Raw genomic sequence first — 19,909 nt, 5'->3', positions numbered from 1 at the left:
ATATGCTCTTTTAATCATGCCAAGATAGTACAAACGTTAAAAGAACTCTTAAACCATTTAAAAAACTTATGAATGACCTCAGTATGGTCCCATTTAGCACACCCTGAGGAATACGTGTGTGAAATACAATGTGGTTTTAGGCTTTCCAAGTAAAACAAACTTAAAAGAGAATACCATTTTTAATAGAAACTATTCAAATTCTCCCAAAAGATAAAAGAAAACAAAAAGAGGTACGCACTGTACTGCAGCTAAGTATGCAAGAACAAAGATCTTTGCTGATTAAGGGAGGAGACCCAAGGTTGGCTTTTTTTTTCTTTAGAACGTTGCCCTCCCATTTTCACAATGTAATTTCTTTCAAGATTCTTATACAGTGCTCTTTAATTAAATAGCTAGCATATATAAGAAGCAACAAAACAACCCAGAAATACAGGCAGTTTAATAAATTGTTATCTGATGTTTTACCAGATTAAATCCATTCATATTGATGAATTTTACTATATGAATGTTGCCAGCTGAAAATAAAATGAAAACCATGCAGTGGTACTTTCCCCATGCCCCCCCAGCAGTTGCAGTCATACCACACAAGTTGAGTACATCAGGTGTAAGACATCACCCTGATGCATCACTTCTGAGAAATATGGGGAGGGAAATATCGGAGCTGAAATATCACAGCTGGCCCTGATTTCAGCTCCTGCCAAACACCTGCAGACTCTAAAAGGATACCATAACAAAACTCCACCCTGTGGCAAGAGGCCATCCCTTAACAACCCTTCCCTGATTTTGCATCACTATAAAAATTAATTTAACATTTTTACAGAAACCTTAGTCTTCCTGTCCCAGAAGGCCATTACAATTCCTTTAGCGTTTCTCTGAGTCTGCCTCAGAAAAAGAAAAGTCACAGTAAATTGAGTATTGAAATATCTGATAGCTGGAAATTATTTGATGTTTTAAGTTTATTATTTGTGGAAATTTATGAAGGTGGTAGGTTTTTCTTATTAACCTCCAGACTGGCTCTTATTTTGGAAGTAATTTCATTTGAATGCATCCTGGCAAAAATTTCCTAGCATCTGGTAAAAGCTTCTACGTTCAGTATTGTGAACACATAGAACAGCAAAAATTATAAAATATGTTGGGTGTTTTTGTTTTATGGTGTTTTTTTTCTTTTAAATCATGTGTTTTTGTTGCTGGTTTGGGTTTTTTATTTTGGTTTAGTTATTTGGTTTTTTTGGTTTTTTTTCTTATATGACTGTATTTTAATTGTTTTTCTTTGTTGAAATAGACTTTTGTGGCCTACTAAGGGCTGTCCCAAGACGAATGAAATTATATTCATGCCCATAATACTGCAGGGAGCTTTTTTACATGTAGAGGTTTCTGCAACTGAAAAGCAGCTGATTGAAGGCCTGAGGTAATACAATGTGTCTGGAAGTAATTCCTAACAGACAAGAGAGAGGAATTAAATTTTGCATGTGTCTATTAAAGAAGTACTAAAACTGGTTGGAAATCTTATGATGGAATGTTTTTACATTTAAAAATGCCAATTCATTGAAAGGAAACATCCGGATGAATGTGGTTAAAATTAAATTGTATTTTGAGTCAGAAATTCAGCTCTATTCTTACCTATCTTGCTGAGTTGAAAATGTGCGTTGCCTAGCTTTGATTTGGTGTTTAAAGCCAACTTTTTACTTCAATTTTTAAAATCTATGCAATGAAAAAACTGCACACCACCAGCCATACCCAACCCTTTAATTTTGTCAAGAGTAGCTCTTTTATACTAAATTACAAATGTTTTCAAGCTTTTGGTCTGTGGGAAATTTATATAAAAGTAGATTCTGTTCTAAAGCAGAAAGGATTAAGAAATGGAACATAGTTTGAAGAAGTGAAATGGAAAATCCAGTTCCAAGACTGTTTGTAGTATGTGATTTTCACATATACAAAATTATGCAGGCTTTATATGTGTTATGAGGCAGTTCTATATCCAGATGTCATAGGAATGGTTCAAAACGAGACATCACTTGTATTTTAGTATGAGGAATATTGTAACAGGAGGTGTGTTTTAAATTTTGGCTGCAGTGAGGTCTGGTCCGTTACTGTGCTATGTTTTTGTGTGGCCTGCCTCTCTTACAATGACTAGTAGAGAGCTTATAGTCGACTAGTCTTGAAATATCGTGGAGTTCTAAATAAAAATGTATATTTATATTAATGACAGGATTTTGTTTGTACACACATTTACTATAAAACTATTGACATAGGCAAGAAAAATAATGATTGAGGCAGTAGCTTAACAATTTCTATTATGAGGTTTTGTTTTCACCTGCCTTTAACTTTATAGAGTTTGATCTAAAATTTCCAGTGCTGGTTGTCTGCTTAAGTCTCAAGTACATGGGAAACATTTCTGGTAAAATGACCGACTCATGGGGAGACCAAGTTTCAAGAAATGTGTTTTTTACCTTATCAACATACTCTTACAACTAGTTTTTTATCTGGGAGCTCTACTGCTCTGTTTTAGAGACTTGAGTGGAAAGCTGACGGCAGTGTCTTAGATGTGCTCTTTTCTGCCCCGTATTTTTAAGGGTAGTAGAAAGAAGCTGGCTATGAGTAAAGGACTGGAACCCCACATGGTGCATGCAAAAGATATGCTTTCATTTGCTGCCACATTTCTAGTCCTTTATATGTGTTTTGTGAGCCCAAAGGTGTCAGCTTTGCTCAAGACCTAGATTAGAAATTGTTTAACTATATTAGCTAGAATTGGTTAGGTTTTTCCAATGCTTGAATTTTGATTTCTAAAAATGCCACAATAAATAAGAACAACACCGACACAAGAACTCACCAACAACTTTCTTTACTGTAGGAGAACCTCTAATTCATATACATTGTGATATTTTTAAATCAGGTTATGTCTTTCTGCTGTACCCTCTTCCTGAAGCATACAGGATAGACTTGACTGATCAGTAGGAGGGTGTTTAGTTTGTTTTTTTAACCAAGTTATTGTCTGTCAAATTCTTAATTCATTTGATTCCAAGTAGGAAGAGTAGTGAAAGACATAAGAAGTTCCAGAAGTATGGCTTCATTTTTATAGAAGTTGAATGCCAGACAGGAATCTCTTCCTGCATCTGCCACACAGTTCACACATGGTTTTGGATAAGTCACTTCAATCAGAATATTAAAAGGTGGTCATTACATTTGTACGCCTCATGTTTTGAGTATCTGCCTAATGATACCATATGCAAAATATGCAGCAGTGCTGAGTTCTCGTGGATGTTAATGAAACTGTTTAAAGTATTGCTTGAGCACTTAAAAATGTAATATTGTTAAAATAGCTGAAAAGCCTAACATAGTGGTTTTATCCTTAATTTTCTCTATATTTTGGTCTCTTAACCATGAAATTGTGACTCTGATAAGCAGTGTCGTAAAGACATAGTAGTTATGCTTCTGGAAAGTATACCTTATAATGTGAGAGCACCAGAGAATTTGAGAAATTAACTTTTTTTTATCATGTGAATTGAGTGATGTATATTAAAATAAGACCTAGAGCAATACCTTATGAGAAATAAAACCACTTTTGAATATTTTTACCAAATGAGGAAGAAGCTTGACAGGAAATAACCACGCACTTAGATTGCACTGTGTTTCTTTTGTGCAAGCAAGAAAATGATGCTTGGTAGCAGCATTTTTACTGTTCTCTTTTAATTTCTTTTAAATGTGTAGATATATGAATAGTATGTCTTTGGGTAATACTATTTGCACGGAGAAAAGAGGGATCTAAGTTTTGTTGGTTACGAAGAATATTAAGTTCTCAAAAAAGGGACCTAACAAAGTACTAAATTGTGTTTAAAAATTACATTGCAGTCATGGCTGTTCAAAGGCATGAAGAGTCACGTAGCCTTTTTAAGCATTTCCTCCTAAAAGAGACATATCAAAAAGCCATACTCAAATATGAAGCAACGAGCTATTTTTGAAACTTCACAGTCTTTGTTAGGCCTCAGTGTTAAGAGTCTATGATGCACATCCCTTGTGCCTCAAACTCTTGTATTAGTTTCTGTACTTGCAGGAGATGCACACTGGTTCTCTAACCTTGCAGCTCATCAAAGTGGCATCAGTTGGTTTCAAAGAATTTATGTTTGGTGTCTCACTTTACCAGAGTATACTCAGGATAAGGCCATATACTTTAAGATGTACTGAGCTAGATGATATGTAAGTTCTGAGAAATCCCTTACAGAGCGTGAGCCCAGCTCTTCTTTCTGTTTGTATAAACTGTGTAACTGTGGGGTCAAAAGAGAGTTTTTAATTAACCTGTTTGTTGCATTTATCTAAAGTTTGAGGAGTGTTAAGTCTGTTACATATATAGGAAAGAGGGAAATATGTCTCTCATCAATATGTCTCTCTCAGCACGAAGAGAGTTTACATGCTAAAATAATTGATTCCTTAGAAGTTGGTTTTATTTTTTTTTTTAATCTGAGCATTCACTGAATCATCGTCACAAAATAATGGTGAATTTAAATAGGTGTTCTTCGCTTTCCCCATAGTATGTAAATTGTGAGACTATTTATGCCTGCTGGTTGTCCAACTCAAGTATATCAAATCAGTAAGAAAACACCATTGTTTTAAAATATTTTTCTTACGTAGTTGTGGCTTCATTTACTAAGCAAATTTGTAGTAGAATCACTAATAAATACTGGGATTTCAGACTAAATTTTAGACATGCTTCAGTGTATAACTTCCTTGAACAAAGGGTTGCTTTTAAAGTTTCTTACTGTATTTTTATGTTTTCAAAATTAATTGCCACCTAGTTTTCTTGGAGTTCATATGAATATAGTCTGGATGTTTTTTTTTCTTTCTCACAGACCATAAGGACTAGATTTTATCATTGGTCTTTATCACTTATATTGATTACAAACAAATTTATTTATAAGTAGTGTGGTGAAGCTTTGTTGTGTGAATTAAGTTTTGTAGGCATGAAAATACTAATGATCTTCTGGAGAATAGATATCTTGCACTTTTGAATTTCTCAAATGATAGTAGCTACAGATGATGATACATGTATTCCAGCAAGGGAGAAAATAAAATGGAAAATCCAACAACAAAAACAGAAACTGCAAATCATTAAGTTATCATTTGGTCTTCAGATGCTTTACCTGAGTGTTCAACTTCATTTAAAAATCTTGGCTCAAGTCATGACCCTGGCCTCTTATCCTGAAATTACAAGATTTCCTGCAGTCTTCAGCTTAAGTTCATGTTGGAGTCCCACTCACTGCTGATAAAAAAGGTGATATTTTCATATGAATGCTGACATGTTCATTTTACATTCTAGTTATGCAATAACATTTAAAAAAATATACTGTTTTAGCTTTATGACTCTTACTAACAAGGAAGAATATTTGAGCCATGAAAAGACAAGTATGTAGGCTGAGTAGGAGTGGGTATTTGAAGATCTACATTTCCAACCACCACAAAAAGGCATTAATTAGTCAGGTAAGCTTTCTCTGTCATTGCCATTTTCTTTCTCATTGCTGAATGGTTTCATGTAGGTTTATAGTATGATTCAAGTAGACAGTTTGTGAAGAAGCAGGAAATATTTCCTCACTGTGCATTGCCAGTGAGGCCAAGAACATAAGCATTGTTTTAAAGAACTTATCCTAAGTTTACAACTGCCTATAGCATTTGGATGTCAACACTCTGAGCAACCAGCCACATGTTGAAATTTCTCTCACACAATTTCAGTTGGCTAATTAGCAACCATACCATTTAATTATAACAATTTACATCAAAAAATGTGTAATTTTGTAGTATATGTTTTAAGAGTAAACCCTCTATTGAATTACATATAAATCTTGATTAATGTTGTTCTTGATCTGGGATGTTTTTCAAAGTTTCTTTAAAGCCCTGAAAAGTAATCTAGGCTTATTGTTCATTAAAAAAACCCAAACAACAAAAAGCCAGATTTTGATCAGATTTACAGGCAGACCTTTGGGATGACACAACCAAATTTTAATTGTTTAGAATTACACCAGAAACACCTCCTAACTCACAGAAGAAGAAAATTTATTTATATTTTTATGTATGCCTGTAATGACCTATTAAAATAAATGAAAGATTCACTTCAATGTGAAGGTACTTTGTCAAAGGTGATTAATGGTAGTATTAAATATGGTCATCCTGACTCACATGTGAGAGAAGACAAGGAGAATTCAGGAGTTTGGAGCCAAGTTTACAAATGGCATGAGAAGGACAAAAGGATAAATTGAGATGCCAAGAAGATGGTATTTACACTGTGGATACCAGTTTAATTTCTGAGAAAAGCCAAGAAGTTAAAAAAAATCCCCTTTAAAAACAAAAGCTTCTAACAGTTCCTCCTTATTGTTTTGCTACCAATGTTGCAAACATTATACTCATCATCTGTGATGAACTGTATGGATTGGTGATCTAGGAGTCTTGGGAGTCTTGGGACTCAGGCTAAGAACCTGTAAGGGCCAGTTTGATGGGTTGCTATTTCCATGAGCTGGGTTTTGGAGAGAAGCTTCTGCTAAATGTAGTCTGCTTCCTTGACATGGAGCGGGCAACTGAAATGCATCTTCCTGCAGTCCTCAGGTCACACCCAAAGTAGACATGAGCAGAAACACCATTTTGTATCTGCACATCTTGTTCTTTCAGATACTGTATTTGCACAGGTTCACAAATGAGAAAGAGGGAAGTTAGGATTTCTCTACGTCCTGTAGAAGTCCTCAAGACTGCTCATTTCTCTAAAACAGTTGGTCTCTGTGCCAATCATCAAGATACAAGCTTTAATATTTAGAGAAACTCTTTAAATCAATTATGTAATAACAGATTTTGTAAAAATCTCCCTCTTCTTCCCAATACCTGTGAAAAATTGTGAAGTCAGAAGAGAAGAATATTTACTGACAACTTGAGTGTGCAAACACCACCTCTCTCTTTCCCCCCGACCCCCCCAATTCTTATGTTGTGATGGTCCCTGGGATTTAAAGGGCTTAGGAATCAGCCATCTTTCTATGACTTTACTGAGCTGGTTTGGGATATGTGATTTGTTCATTTTGAAAACTGCAGTAGCAAATTGCACTGTCCATTTTTTCTTCTTCTATGTACCTTGATACTGAGAAGTGTTGACAGTGTACAGATGCTGTATTCCTACTACTTTCATGGCATGGCTTTTTATCTTTATGTATTTTTCTAACTGTTGACTCTTTGTTTTTGACATTTCCCTTGTGAATCTAATATTAAATCTGGAATCTGTGTTTGTACAATGTGTTTTTTTCTGGATGTCGTATTTATACCCAACTTATCCTATTGCATTGAATATACTAGTGGAAAATTAAGATGCAATATTCTGGTATGGCTTCCTCTCTGCCCTAAAATTATATATTTTAAAAGAGTGATACTTTGCATGGTGAGCCCTCTTGATTGTAAGAACTTGTTGGGTTTTTCTGTGTTACATCTTATTCTTAGGGTGTAAGAATATGCATTTAATAGAAATGTATACTTGAGGATTTTGTAAGTCATATATTTTGAAACACAGAATATATGTTCTTCATACAGATTGTTCTTTAATTGTCTTTTTTCTCTGTCTTAAGTCCTAACATCAGTAAATACGCTGCTAAAGCTAGCGTCAGTTATAAATGTGAGTTATTAAAGGAAGGTGACATTCAGTGTCTCCACAGTGAAATTTCAAAATATTTGGAATTTCAATAACATGCTTTCATGTCTTTATCCTCTGAATCTGTCCTTTCAGAATCTAAAAAAATGACAATTATTCTCGGCCAAACAGCTATTATAATTGAAATTAAAGGCACAGCAAGACCAGGACAATTGCTAATCAAGTAGATATTTAACTCTATCCTTTATTAGAAGTAGGTTTTAGAAATAAAAGCAAATTACGGGTTCTTTTGACATGTTTGCTATTGTACAAGACTTTTCAATCTATGTATTTTCCTTATTTTGGAGGAAAATACAAACACACTCACTGTGTATATTTTACTCCATTTTGTAGATGAATGATGGAAAAATAAACATGAAATAAAAGCATATGGAGATAGTTTATATATTTACAAGTCATCTAGGAGAGGATGTAGAAAGAAGTGTTACTGTCATTTCACAATACAAAGCACTTTTTAAAATTTCTTGGCTTTTTAAAGTGAATTTTTGTTTTGAACATACCAAATTCTGTGGTTACAAACCTTCAGCTGCCTCAAAAGTAAAGACAAAAGCATTCATTACATTGTAGTTGTACTCTCTTTGCGATTATTGCCTTTGCATCAGTTTGACCTCTGTCAAATCAAAGGAGCAAAAACCAGTGCTGCAGTCTTAAATGGTGTAGCTGTCTAACTGACCATCTAAATAATCTCAGAAGTCAGTAGCGTGATGGGTGAAACTGAAATGATATTTATTTAGGTATGAATATGGTTTGTATTTGGCTATATCCTGAATTAAAAATTAATATAAAATATCACTTTCCAAGCCGTGTGGATGTTAAAAAGACAACAAAGTACATTAGATAGCGAGGGGTTTGGTTTGTTAATTCACTGCTTCTTTTTTTTTTTTGGATGAAACTGCCGATGGGTAGATCAGCCTTTGGGTGGGTAGAAGTAAACTTCAACGTGAGTATTTAACATTAGATCACAAATTAATTTGTAGAGGCTACTGTTTTATTGGAGGGATGTGGAGACTTTAGTGCTAATTACTCAGTCTTGACTTCTCAGCAGGTGGCTACAGAAGCAACTAAGAAGTCTTAAATAGATTTTAGGTTTTTAAAATGAAGTATTTTTCCTAGATTTGTGTCAGGAATGTTTTTTACTGCATTTTGTACACATTATCCAATTAAATGGGAAGAAATGGATGTTATACCAAAGTACACAATCTATACATAGCAATTAAAGGCTTGAAATTCATATATATAGAGAGTGTAATTAGGAATTATTTCACGAATTATAGAATAAGAGAACATAGTCTTGTTACAGAGGAATCTTTCCTGCTGCTTTATGTGGTTACTTAGAAAACATCGCATTTGCCTGAAGTTCTGAGTCAAAAATTGCATGTAAAGTACATTACAGCTTGATTTAAATGGATTAGGAATGACGAAAGAGAATAAAGAAAATGTGAAATTTGTTCTTGCCTAGAAAACCTCCATTTTTTTTCTATGCTTGCGAAGTAAGTTATGATCTCCTCAAAGATATTATGTCCCAAAATCCTGTTTCATGTTTAATTTTAGCATTTGCTTGAAGTCTCCAAAGGGGTTTTAGAAAGTAAAAAAAAGTATACATAGGGAGATTGCTGTAGCTGATAATAGACATCATGTTTTCTCTGTTTAGTGGCTGCATGTTTTAGTTGGTTCAGTTAAATGGTGAAGGCCTCCCTTTTCACTCTCCTGTATTGGAGTCATTCCAGCTGTTCTCAGGAAAGTAAAATACTAAGTATGTTTGCGGGCCTAATAATTGTTTTCTGTTACCAAAGCAAATAATTTTTCCTAATGTGTGTAGCCTCATGCTGATATGTACTTTTCCTAGCAGAGAAGTATTTGACAGATAAACACTTCTTCACTGCTTTCTTGAAAAACTGATGTATGGGCCTGACTCTTGCTCCTGTTAAGAAAACATAGCTTAAAAACCATTTTGTTTTTGTTTTGGTTTTTTTTTTTTGTATTCTGTCTTTAGCTTTTGCTTTTTCATACAACAATTATGCTACAAAGAATGGGGCTAACACTTTTGGTGAATCATTCGCTAGAAATGTGGTTCTGCTACAGATAAAATTATTTGTAATTTTTGTCAAATTCACTGACTAATTTAAATATTGTCAAAAGTTTAAATGTGAACAGAGTAAAGAGGTGATAAAGATTTTATTTTATTTATTTATTTATTTATTTATTTTTAATATACTGTATGCTGGATCAGAAGTGAGAGCTGAATAAATGCTTCCCTTCACTCAGAAGGATTATCACTGGAATATGTTATGATACTCTATTATGATTGTGATACTGTTAAGTTGGGATTTTTTTTCCCCCTGAAGAGAATGATGTCAGTACTGAGGTTAAATTAATCCAACTCACTGATTTTTCTGATCCAATGAGCTGCCTACCAAACAGCTGAAAACTGCAAGATCCGCACCAGCTACTTTGGAAAAGTGTAGCAGGAAGATGGTCTATCAAAGAAGTCTGGAAGTGGTTTATGACAGAGACACATACATAATTGTCTTTGGTTCAGTTAGAACATCTCAAGCAGTCCAAACAGAGATCTTTTCTTCTTCACACTGAGGAGATCTGAGACTGGCTAGTAATTATTCATCCAGCTTTGGTGTTTAGAAACTTTAGAAGTAACTCCATGCCAAATGTAAAGTTCATCTTTTTAATAAAATATTGCTTACTTATTGCCCCAAATATATTCAGAACTGTTCTGACTTTCCATACTCTTTGGAGGATTTGTGCCGAATTCTAGATTTTTTTATAAAATCTACTTTTAAAACACAAATTTTAAATGAAAACTTGACTTTCAGTTGGAAAACCTGACTTCATAATCCCCCTTTTTGTATTGTGGAAGTAATATGTACTTTTGAAACAGTTGAAATATTTTTTCTTTTTACAGCTGACTTAAACTCAGTTAAATGTTACACATTTGAAAACGCTTCTCTATTTTTTTTTTAAATTGATGCTGTTTTATACTGCCATAAATCAGGGTAAGCCTAGTGATGAGTAACAGCAGAAGGCAGAATAGGAAAATTATTATTTAATTTATATTCTTTTTGAAGCAGAAAGTTCTTCACAGATGGGTTGAAGTTGGTTGTCTCAAGTAAGTTGATGATTTAGAGCTTCAGCAGTGTGGCGAGCTTCACAGCTTTGCGCACAGGGACAAGAGTTGTCTGTTGATTTGTGCATTTTATTGCTTCCAAACACCTGAGAATCAGATATTTCTGCAAGGAGTGTTTTATGAGCAGTTTAGCATGGCAGGGCTTTGGAATATATTTTCTTGTTTCTAAATAGATAAATAACAAGACAGAGATAGCTGCAATAAAAACAATTTATATATGCTTTTTTTCAAAACAAGATGGAATCTTCACCTGCTTGCGCTTCCTTTGGACTTTTCCTACACTTAAATGGCTCCAGGAAGTTGAAACTGAAAGGTGCTGAGCATTTCTGACCCCAGTTAATCAACCGGCATGCTTCTCAAGCGATGTTGCATTCACAGCAGCATGATTACTCATGCTTTTTTTACCTTGTACTAAGTGTACACTTAACAATGTTTAATAGTTTCCGTTTCTTTATTGAATTTCATACATTTTTCCGGCATAAAAAGTTTTCTTTTGATATTTTTGTTTCTGTTTAACTGCCTGCCTCAAATGATTTGTCTGCGTTCTGCACGGATGAAAAGCTAGGTGGTGTTGCTGGTTTGCTTTTTTTTCAGAATTGTTTGCTATGTTGTTCATCCATATATGCCTAGTCTTTCTTTCCCTCTACTGGAAGTACTGTCTGTTTCTGATATGCTATTTGCAATGCAAATTCTTTGGGCCTTTTTCTTTTATATATATATATGTGTTTTTCACAAAAAATTGCAATTTTAATATCTAGATGCATTCATTCAATTCTCTGATGTGGTGGATGATACACTGTCTTGTTGTCTAGTGTATTTTATTGAGAATGTAAAGAATTCTTTGGATCAAGGAGTGTGCTTCCCCTATTTATTTACATGCCACATTTCTCTGTAGCACTGAATACCTAGGAACAATACCAGCAAAGGTAATTAAAGGATACACACCAATGCAAAAAATGCGTAAATGCCATTATGATATAGTGAAAATTCTAGTCAATGTATTGTGCTGACTACCACAAAATTATTTGTCCAATTTAGTGAATTTACATATATTTATTAATTGGAAACTTCATTTATTTCATACAGTGTTGCATGGAACATACAATACAGTTTGTGAGTTCAGCCCTTGTATACCCAATGGTACGTAAAATACCATCTGTTTCCATGGGGTACTTACTGGGGCCAATACTATTTAAACTTCTCATTATTGACTTGGACAGGGGGGTGAGTGAACCTTGATGAGTTTGCAAGTGACACCAAACCAGGGAGAGTAGTTGGTATGCTGGAGTGTAGAACTGCCATTCAGAGGTTGGATATATGGGCTAGCAGGAACCTCCTGAAGTCCAAGAAAAGCAAATATGGGATCCTGCACCTGAGTCACAATAGCCCCAAGCAGCACTACAGCTTATGGATTGATTGGATAGTATGCAGCTTTACAGATAAAGACCCAAAGATCTTCATAGGCAGTAAGCTGAACAAGAGTCAACAGTGTGCCCTTGTGAGAAATACTAATGCATGCCCCAGAAGTGCAGATTGACATAATAGCAGGCAACGGACACAAGTTTCAGCAAAGAAAATTCTGATTGAATATAAGGCAGAAAAATTCTGCAGTGGTGGTGCGACTTAGGCTTTAGATCAGAGATGCTGTGAAATCCTCATCCTTAGAGAGAGTCAATAAGTGACTGAACAAGACCCTGATCAGCCTCTGCTTGGCAAGGACTTTGGACCAGAGGACTGCAAGAGGTCCCTGATGGTCTAAATTACTCTAACAAAGTACTTAAAGTATGAGTGCATTCATTGTTTCAAAGACACAAGTGATGGCATCTGAGTAGGCATGAAAATTAAATTGTATGACTATGCAAACATTTCTTAGTAGAGATTGGTCAGAGTGCAAACAACAGTTGAAACAGAGAAGGTAGAGGACTATCAATATTTCAGTAGTTTAGAAGCATGTTCAAGCTGCAATTTCAGCAGATCTGTTTTTGTTTTTTCTTTTTTACTGGTATCACTCCTGCCTGTTTCTGCAGTGGATGGCTTTTTTACAGTAAGAAGTTGGATCAGTTTTCCAGCACCTGCAGAATAAGGAGAAAGAGAGATTTCCCTGCCCAAGAGATATATTTCTAAGTAACTTTTTTTAGTCTGAAGAAAAAAAAATAGAAAAGAAAGGAGGGAGGAAGTGATTTTTAGGGTCCACTGTATTAGAAAAAAAAAAGTTAAAGGAAAAAAAGGTGCTTAAAACAGACGGTTTTATTTAAGGCATCCAGAGCTGATAAGGGGAAAAAAATGGGGATACAACACACAGGCTGCAAATGCAGTTCTCATGATTTAAATCTGGAAGGCTGTACAGTACATCTGTTTAACATCTTGCAATTTCAAGAACTGTGCCTTGTCACAGTGACACATGAAATAAAAGGTTATGTTATGACTTTCAGATGCAAACCTGTAAAAGCTTTATCTAATAGTGTACCGTTTTATTAACCCATTGCTGCTGCTCACCTATAATTCTCTTTTTCCAGTGATTTTGTGAGAGATTCTACTGTATAATAAATGTCAACTCAGAATGCAACAATAATTCTGTAATGGCATTAAATTACTTATTTGCCATATATAAATGGGAAATTTACATATCTGTATACCTCCTCATCTGTTTTCTCTATTGCTTTTACTATTCAGCTATATAATTTTTTTTATTAAAGAAATGGAACAGATTATTCTATTTCTGTCATAACCTTTGAGAACAAATAGAGTGGCCTGGAATAATCTGAACAGTTTCAAGATTTGTGATACCATAAAGAATAAAATACTAGAATGGCTTAAAGACAGTGTTCTTTATCCAGAGATCTGATTTCAGGGCTATGAAGTTACAAGAAATAAGGATATAGTGATTGCCTTCTCATTAATTTTTGCTACTTCTGCATCTCAGATTTTGAAAAAATTATCAACCTTTGCTCACAGGACAAAGCTATTGCGTAAAAGTTGTGTTGTCAAAATCTTTTTTACAAAGCTATGCTAGAAGATATTTATCAGGCTAGGCTGATGTTCGCTTAGCTATAGAAAATGTCATTAGCACAAGAGGGGTTCTTCAGTGTTCTACACAGCAATTACCTAGGTGCCTAAACTCCTACATTTACTGGAAAATAATAATATGGCATCTGGAGCAAATTTCTCTGGTTTACCTACCCCTGACGTATTAGTACCAATATTGCACATTGAGTCAAAGAGAAATGAGGGGCTTTATCACCCAGAGATGTTTATTCCTTGGCAAAACAGGTTATACAAACTTCTATCCAAACATAAGGATTGAAGTCTGGTGGTTCCCAAAGTAGAGTCTGGAGCTTGGTTATAATACTTGTCACTTCTATGTTTTTTTCAGAGTAACCTTGGTTAAGTTATTTGACTAGTTAGTGCTGTGTTTTCCATGTTTACAAAATATGGAGAGTAATATTTATCTTGCTGAAACATGCTTTATTCATTGTCTGCAAAGTACTTTAGGGATCCTTGGCTGAAATCTCAATGAGTGCTGCTATTTAATATGTTGAAGTGTGATTTGTTGGTTTTCTTTACAAGGCACAGATGCTCCCCAAGAAACAATGGTAATTTCTTTACCTCAAGGAGCTGATGCCATGCATACAGCAGATACATCACAACAGTGAGCTCTGCTGTATGACCTACAGTGAGTGGGTGTGTGAAAGAGAGAGAGATAGCATTTCCTTCATAGACATACACACCCTCTGACCCAGACTAGGGAAGGATCTGCTTTGCAGAAGGTTTGCTTCAAGGGATTTTCCACATGTATTTTATTATGTTAAAGCTGATAGTGGTGACAAGTTGCACATTAAGTAACTGTTTCTTCAAAAATGTGCTGTTTATATTCTCTTTAGGAAAAGTGATGTAATACTGAGTTTCTCAGATAAACAAAGTCATTCATTTATAGAATATGTTACTATTGCATATGAACCTTGCTCTCATCTGCCCCATACCTATTTATTTTAGGCCTCTGGTTTTATATGATGATTACTTGCATGTTTAGGGACAAATGTATTCATATTCACTAAGTTAGTAGCCAGTGGTTTTCACTAGGGAAATAAGTTTTTTATGCTGTTAGTAATTTCGTTTCAAAAGTATCAGCAAGGACTTCAACATAAGAGTTAGTGAAACATGTGGTCCTAATCATTCCCTTAAAAAGGAGACGGTCTATTTTCCATTAGCAGTGGTGCTTACAGCAAATGAGTAAATACAGAATGAAATTTACACATGTATTTTAACTTCAGTGTGTGTGCATGCATTCAAACATGTATGTACATGTGTATGCTTAGGTGTACATATGTATACTTAGGCATACTCCTAGTGACTGTAACATGATGACTGCTGTAACAGAGCCAGGCTTGGAGAACAAGTTGGTTGGTAGAAGAATTGGAAAACACAGCTATTTAGAAATTAATTTTTTTCTCCTCTTTCCCCAGGCCGCAAAGTTCAAAACATACGTTTGCATTATGTAATTGGCATGGAGGAGCTACAGTAAAATTTCTAGTAGAGGTGTTGGTATTTTAATGTAGCCTTTACTCAGAGTTCACAATGGCAGAATTGCAGCCTCCATCCCTTACAACATTCTGTACCAGTATACAGAATGAGAGACTACCCTTAGCTGCACTAGTCATATAGAGAATGGCTTTGGCAAATGGAAGTAGAGAGAACTGCCACACATTGTAGGAGCTGTTTAATCCCACTGAATCATGAGGGCACCAAGAGGCTTTCTGTTGATGCTGTACCCTCTTGCCTTTCAGAAGAATTGCCATAAGAGGGTATACTGGCTGGCAGAAATTCAGTCCAGTTTCTCCTTTTCCTTCTGGCAACCTTTCTGCTGCTGTGCCTGTAGCCTTCCCATGACAGAGCAGCAAAGCAGAGCCCTGTTTTGCATTTCTCATTGTTAGGTTCCTGTTGGACATTGAAGCTGGGACCTGGGTATTATTGCCACTTTCTCTGGTTTTAGCTAACTTTGTCAGACTTGATGGTCTATCGTGCATGAGATAAAAACAAAGGGAGAAAGCAGTGCTTGGTTCTGGCTTTAGCATATTTTGAGTAGGCCAGGTGTGAAGCAAAATGTAAACTACAGACTCTCTAGTGAAGCATCTTCCTCAACTTCTTCCCCTGAATTTGCTTCTGAAGCAGCCTGTTCAAAGCTGACTGTTTGAAAATATTCCTGCTCTTCTGATGCTGCTGTGAGCAGAATCTAACCTACAGATGGGCATATAGATTGGGATGACAAAATGCCCATGAAAGGACACAGGGCTCCATCATTGTCTTCTAGACTTGAAATTGTCTGTCTTGTTGCATCACTCTTGGGCATTTCTTTTTTTTAAATCTGTATAGACCCCTACATATGATCTCACTAATTACTAACCAGGAACTGTCTTAGTAGTATATTTGAAAGATAAGAATTCACATTGATGAATGCTAAAATTTCATTAGCAGAATTTTGGAAGTTATTGAACAAAGGAAGTTTCCTTTCTTTGACAAACACTGAAGCTGCTTCATATTTGACTAAAAGTAAATTTATGAGCAGGATTTACTTATAGTTTAATTTATGATTCTCATAATTTGGTTTTGTTTGTTTTTTTTCTGTGGTTGGAAATAAAGAGATAGGAAACAGACCTGTGCTTTTCATTTAATGTTTTCAATTTTCTTTTTCTTATGAAATGTATGTTAAATTAAATTATTGTTTTCAGGAAGAGGTCAGTTTTTCAGGTACCAGTGTGAATTTTCGTCATTCTCTCCTTTCTTGTGAGATTTCTACTGGAGGTGTAATGTCATGCTGAATCTGGCATCTTTGGAATGGGTGGGTCCAAGGCTGCAATCTAAAAAAATTTTAGGGTCCACTGCTTGTGTTGTGACTCCCCATCAGATAGAGTTTTGTGGCACAGATTCCATTTCATGTAATGTACCTTCTTTTGCTGTGGCCTTTTCCTTTCCCTCACAAGTACTATATTTCTCCTGAAAGGTAACTCAAATATTTTTTCAAGTCAAACTTGTTACTTGTGAATCTTCATTACTGCAACGTAGTGTAATTTAGATGTGAAGGTGTTGCTCTGATGACAGATCCTTACATAGGTGGCATATATAATACAGTCCCACAGCTGGAGATGCGATGGTTACCCACTCCTTACTATTTGTGTTTCAGCTTGAGGAAGCAAGATTAATGTACATCAGTTCCTATCTTTAATCAAACAAATTATAGAACCACCATACATCATGGTCAGGTACTATTGTTGCCTGACCTAGTTTAAAGATAAAATCTGTTTAGCTGCACTGCAAGTTTCACTGTGAACGTGCATTCGATGTGTCACATTTTGGAGGCTGAAGTATTGGTACCTTAAAGTTCTCTAATTTCTATTGCATTTATGTCACTTTAAGTCCCGCATCTGTCGCTTTTGGCACTGGTTAGTGTTATGCAGGTTTTCCTGGAGATTATCAAGATAAATCTCTCCCTTTTCCTCTGACACTTGCTGTATTGTTGTCACTGAGCCCCAGTCTTACATGTTATTCATGGTCTTGTTTTCAAATGAGGGAGGGCATTAATTCACAAAAATAAATGTGTTCATGTAGGCTTCACTCAAGTCAACATTTTCCATTCAAGAAAAGTGGGAAAGTCCATAACTTCAACAGAACTTTCAGCATGTACTTAAAATACTTAAATGTTTAACTGCACAGGGATGGACTAAGTCTTTCCTGAATCAGAGCCATAATTTCAGATGTGTCAGCTACACAACCTATTGCAGAATATGCTTTGACAGATGGATCTAGGTAATGTGAAAGCCACAGAAAGGCATCTTTGTTGGGAAGTTGTTATTTCATTTTTTTACCATGTTCATCCTGGAATAGCAATTGCCACTGCTTACTTTTTTATATATTATACTTACACATATATACATATATATATGTGTATGTGTGCATATATGTAAAGTTTGTGTATATATATATATATGTCTCTCTATATATATCTATATAAATAAAAGATATATCTATATGAAATCAATCTATTTGCCTTTTGATATTAGGACTTTATAGGTGCTGTAGCAGAATTTTTTTTCCCTTTACTGTTTAATATGAGAATGTACAATATGCTAATCAACCTGGAATAATTTTTTTTTAAGACAAATTACTATAGCCTCATCTTTTCAGAAAGAATAAGACTTCATGTGGAAGCCATACATGTTCTCCTATGTGGCTGCACATTGCTGCTAGTGTCTCATTTGAGAGTATCTGTCCTAGGTTACACTATCTGTCTCTAGGCAAACTGGAGAAAAGGATCAACAAGAAGTTAAGGCATACAGGAGAAAATGTGAACTGTTATCAGTCCTAGATGTTTGGTAGAAATACCTCTTCATATAGATTTGTCCCTGAAGTTTAGAAGATTCAGGTGGTAGGTAGTCTGTGGAAGAGCAAAAAATTGTGCAAACTTCATCTAAGTATCCAGCGAGTTAAGGTAGTTCAAAGGCATCCAAAAGAGGCTGAGCACTTCACTTTCAGAGATGAACTCTATAGGGAAAGGTTTTGTTAGGTGAACTAATAAAGCTAGTTTGAGAAAAATGCATCCTCAGTCCCTGCTGAAATCAATAGAAGATGACAATGTTCTGTTTCTCAAAGTTAGACCATACTGTTGCTGATACACTCAGAGAAAAGATGCTTTGGGGCAAATGCTTCCCAGTGTAAGACCTGTAAACAGCGTGTTACCCCTATGATCCTTGCTATTAATAAGAAAAAATTAAAAAAGAGGGAAATGGTTGTAGTAAAATATATTACTCTTGTAATGGACACTTTTAATCCACAGTTCCGAAAAGATGCAGTTCTCTCCACCATTTCTCTGCTTTTGACGTGCAGACAGCAACCAATATTCCAATTTACTTTACCTAGTTGATATTCAGATGACAGTTATTAAAGAGCATCAAAATATGAGGGAATTTCTGATATTGATCATGCCATTGTATAACACCATATGGGAAGTGTGGCTGTCCCAGCTCGTGGTGAGAGCAGAACTGGTGGTTGTACTCAGCGCCTCACTTTCCCTTCTGAGGAGTTTGACACAGATTGTTTTCTGTTCTACCCCGAGTCTGTGTGCACAGGGTTTTTTGGGGGGCTTTTTTTTTGAGTGCATGGAGAGTGAGATAATGTGCCTTACTCATTGACACAAAAGTTGTTTGCATCACATTAATTGTAGCCAAGAGCATGTAAGAAGGTTAATTGAGGAGCATCTGATGTGCAGTAACTCATCATCAGTTGAAAAACTGATGTCACTGTGCAGTCCTATTTTTTCTTCCCCAAATACTGGCTATGCAATTTGTATAACTTCCCAATACAGAGAATTTAGGAAAGCCATCGTTTTTCAAAGAGCAGTCACGAGATCTATCTGTGACTTGGTATCTAGAATGGTATGCACAAAAGTAAAAAAAAAAAAGTAAAAAAATTACTTTGGACTGCAGTTATATAACTCTTAAATTTAACAGCACCTTTTCCTTGGTCATGGTTGTGAACTCAAACCCCAAATTTTTAAAGCTTCCAAAGGGAGGTCATATTGCTAAGTAACCAAAAACTATATTCAGTTAGTGTAGAAAATTTCAAAGACAAAGTATGTGACATGCTACTTTTTTCTCAGTGATTAGATGTTTGTTCACGATTTCCCACTTGACTGTTTTGACACATATGTTTGATATAAGTATATAGTTTAAAATGAAATAATCAACTCTATAATTTAGCCATTCCTTAGCACTTTTTATATGTCAGTGTGGGTTTTTTGGTTTTGTTTGGTTGTGGTTTATGGTGGGTTTTTTTTTGTCTGCAATCTGGTCAGTATTTTAACCAGCAGCTCAACTTCTGTGAGGTAAAATTGTGCCAAGTATCACTGATTTTGATTGTTCATGTAGTAAAACATGGGATTTACCATATATTTTCAAGTTTTCTTGCATCTGAAGCTTGAAGCAAAACAAGGGAGTATGAAAATACTGGCAGAAAGAGCAGTTGGGGAATAAAAATACCAAACTTCACTCAACTTTATAGTATACCTTTCTGTTGGATAAAGAAAATGCAAGCAGTATGCAAGTGAATCAAAA

The 19,909-nt window shown here is 35.3% G+C and overlaps 1 protein-coding gene across 4 annotated transcripts in view; it reads left to right on the top strand.

The window, feature by feature from the left end:
• SUGCT (succinyl-CoA:glutarate-CoA transferase) overlaps positions 1 to 19,909 on the top strand; it is a 318,249-nt gene that overhangs the window by 139,758 nt on the left and 158,582 nt on the right. The gene's annotated exons all lie outside the window — the stretch shown is intronic.

Source organism: Neopelma chrysocephalum, unplaced genomic scaffold (genome assembly GCF_003984885.1).
Source record: "Neopelma chrysocephalum unplaced genomic scaffold, ASM398488v2 Primary Assembly neopelma1_26, whole genome shotgun sequence".
Lineage (NCBI taxonomy): Eukaryota > Metazoa > Chordata > Aves > Passeriformes > Pipridae > Neopelma > Neopelma chrysocephalum.
Note: the sequence above shows the minus strand (reverse complement) of the source record. Positions and strands in the feature narration are given on the sequence as shown.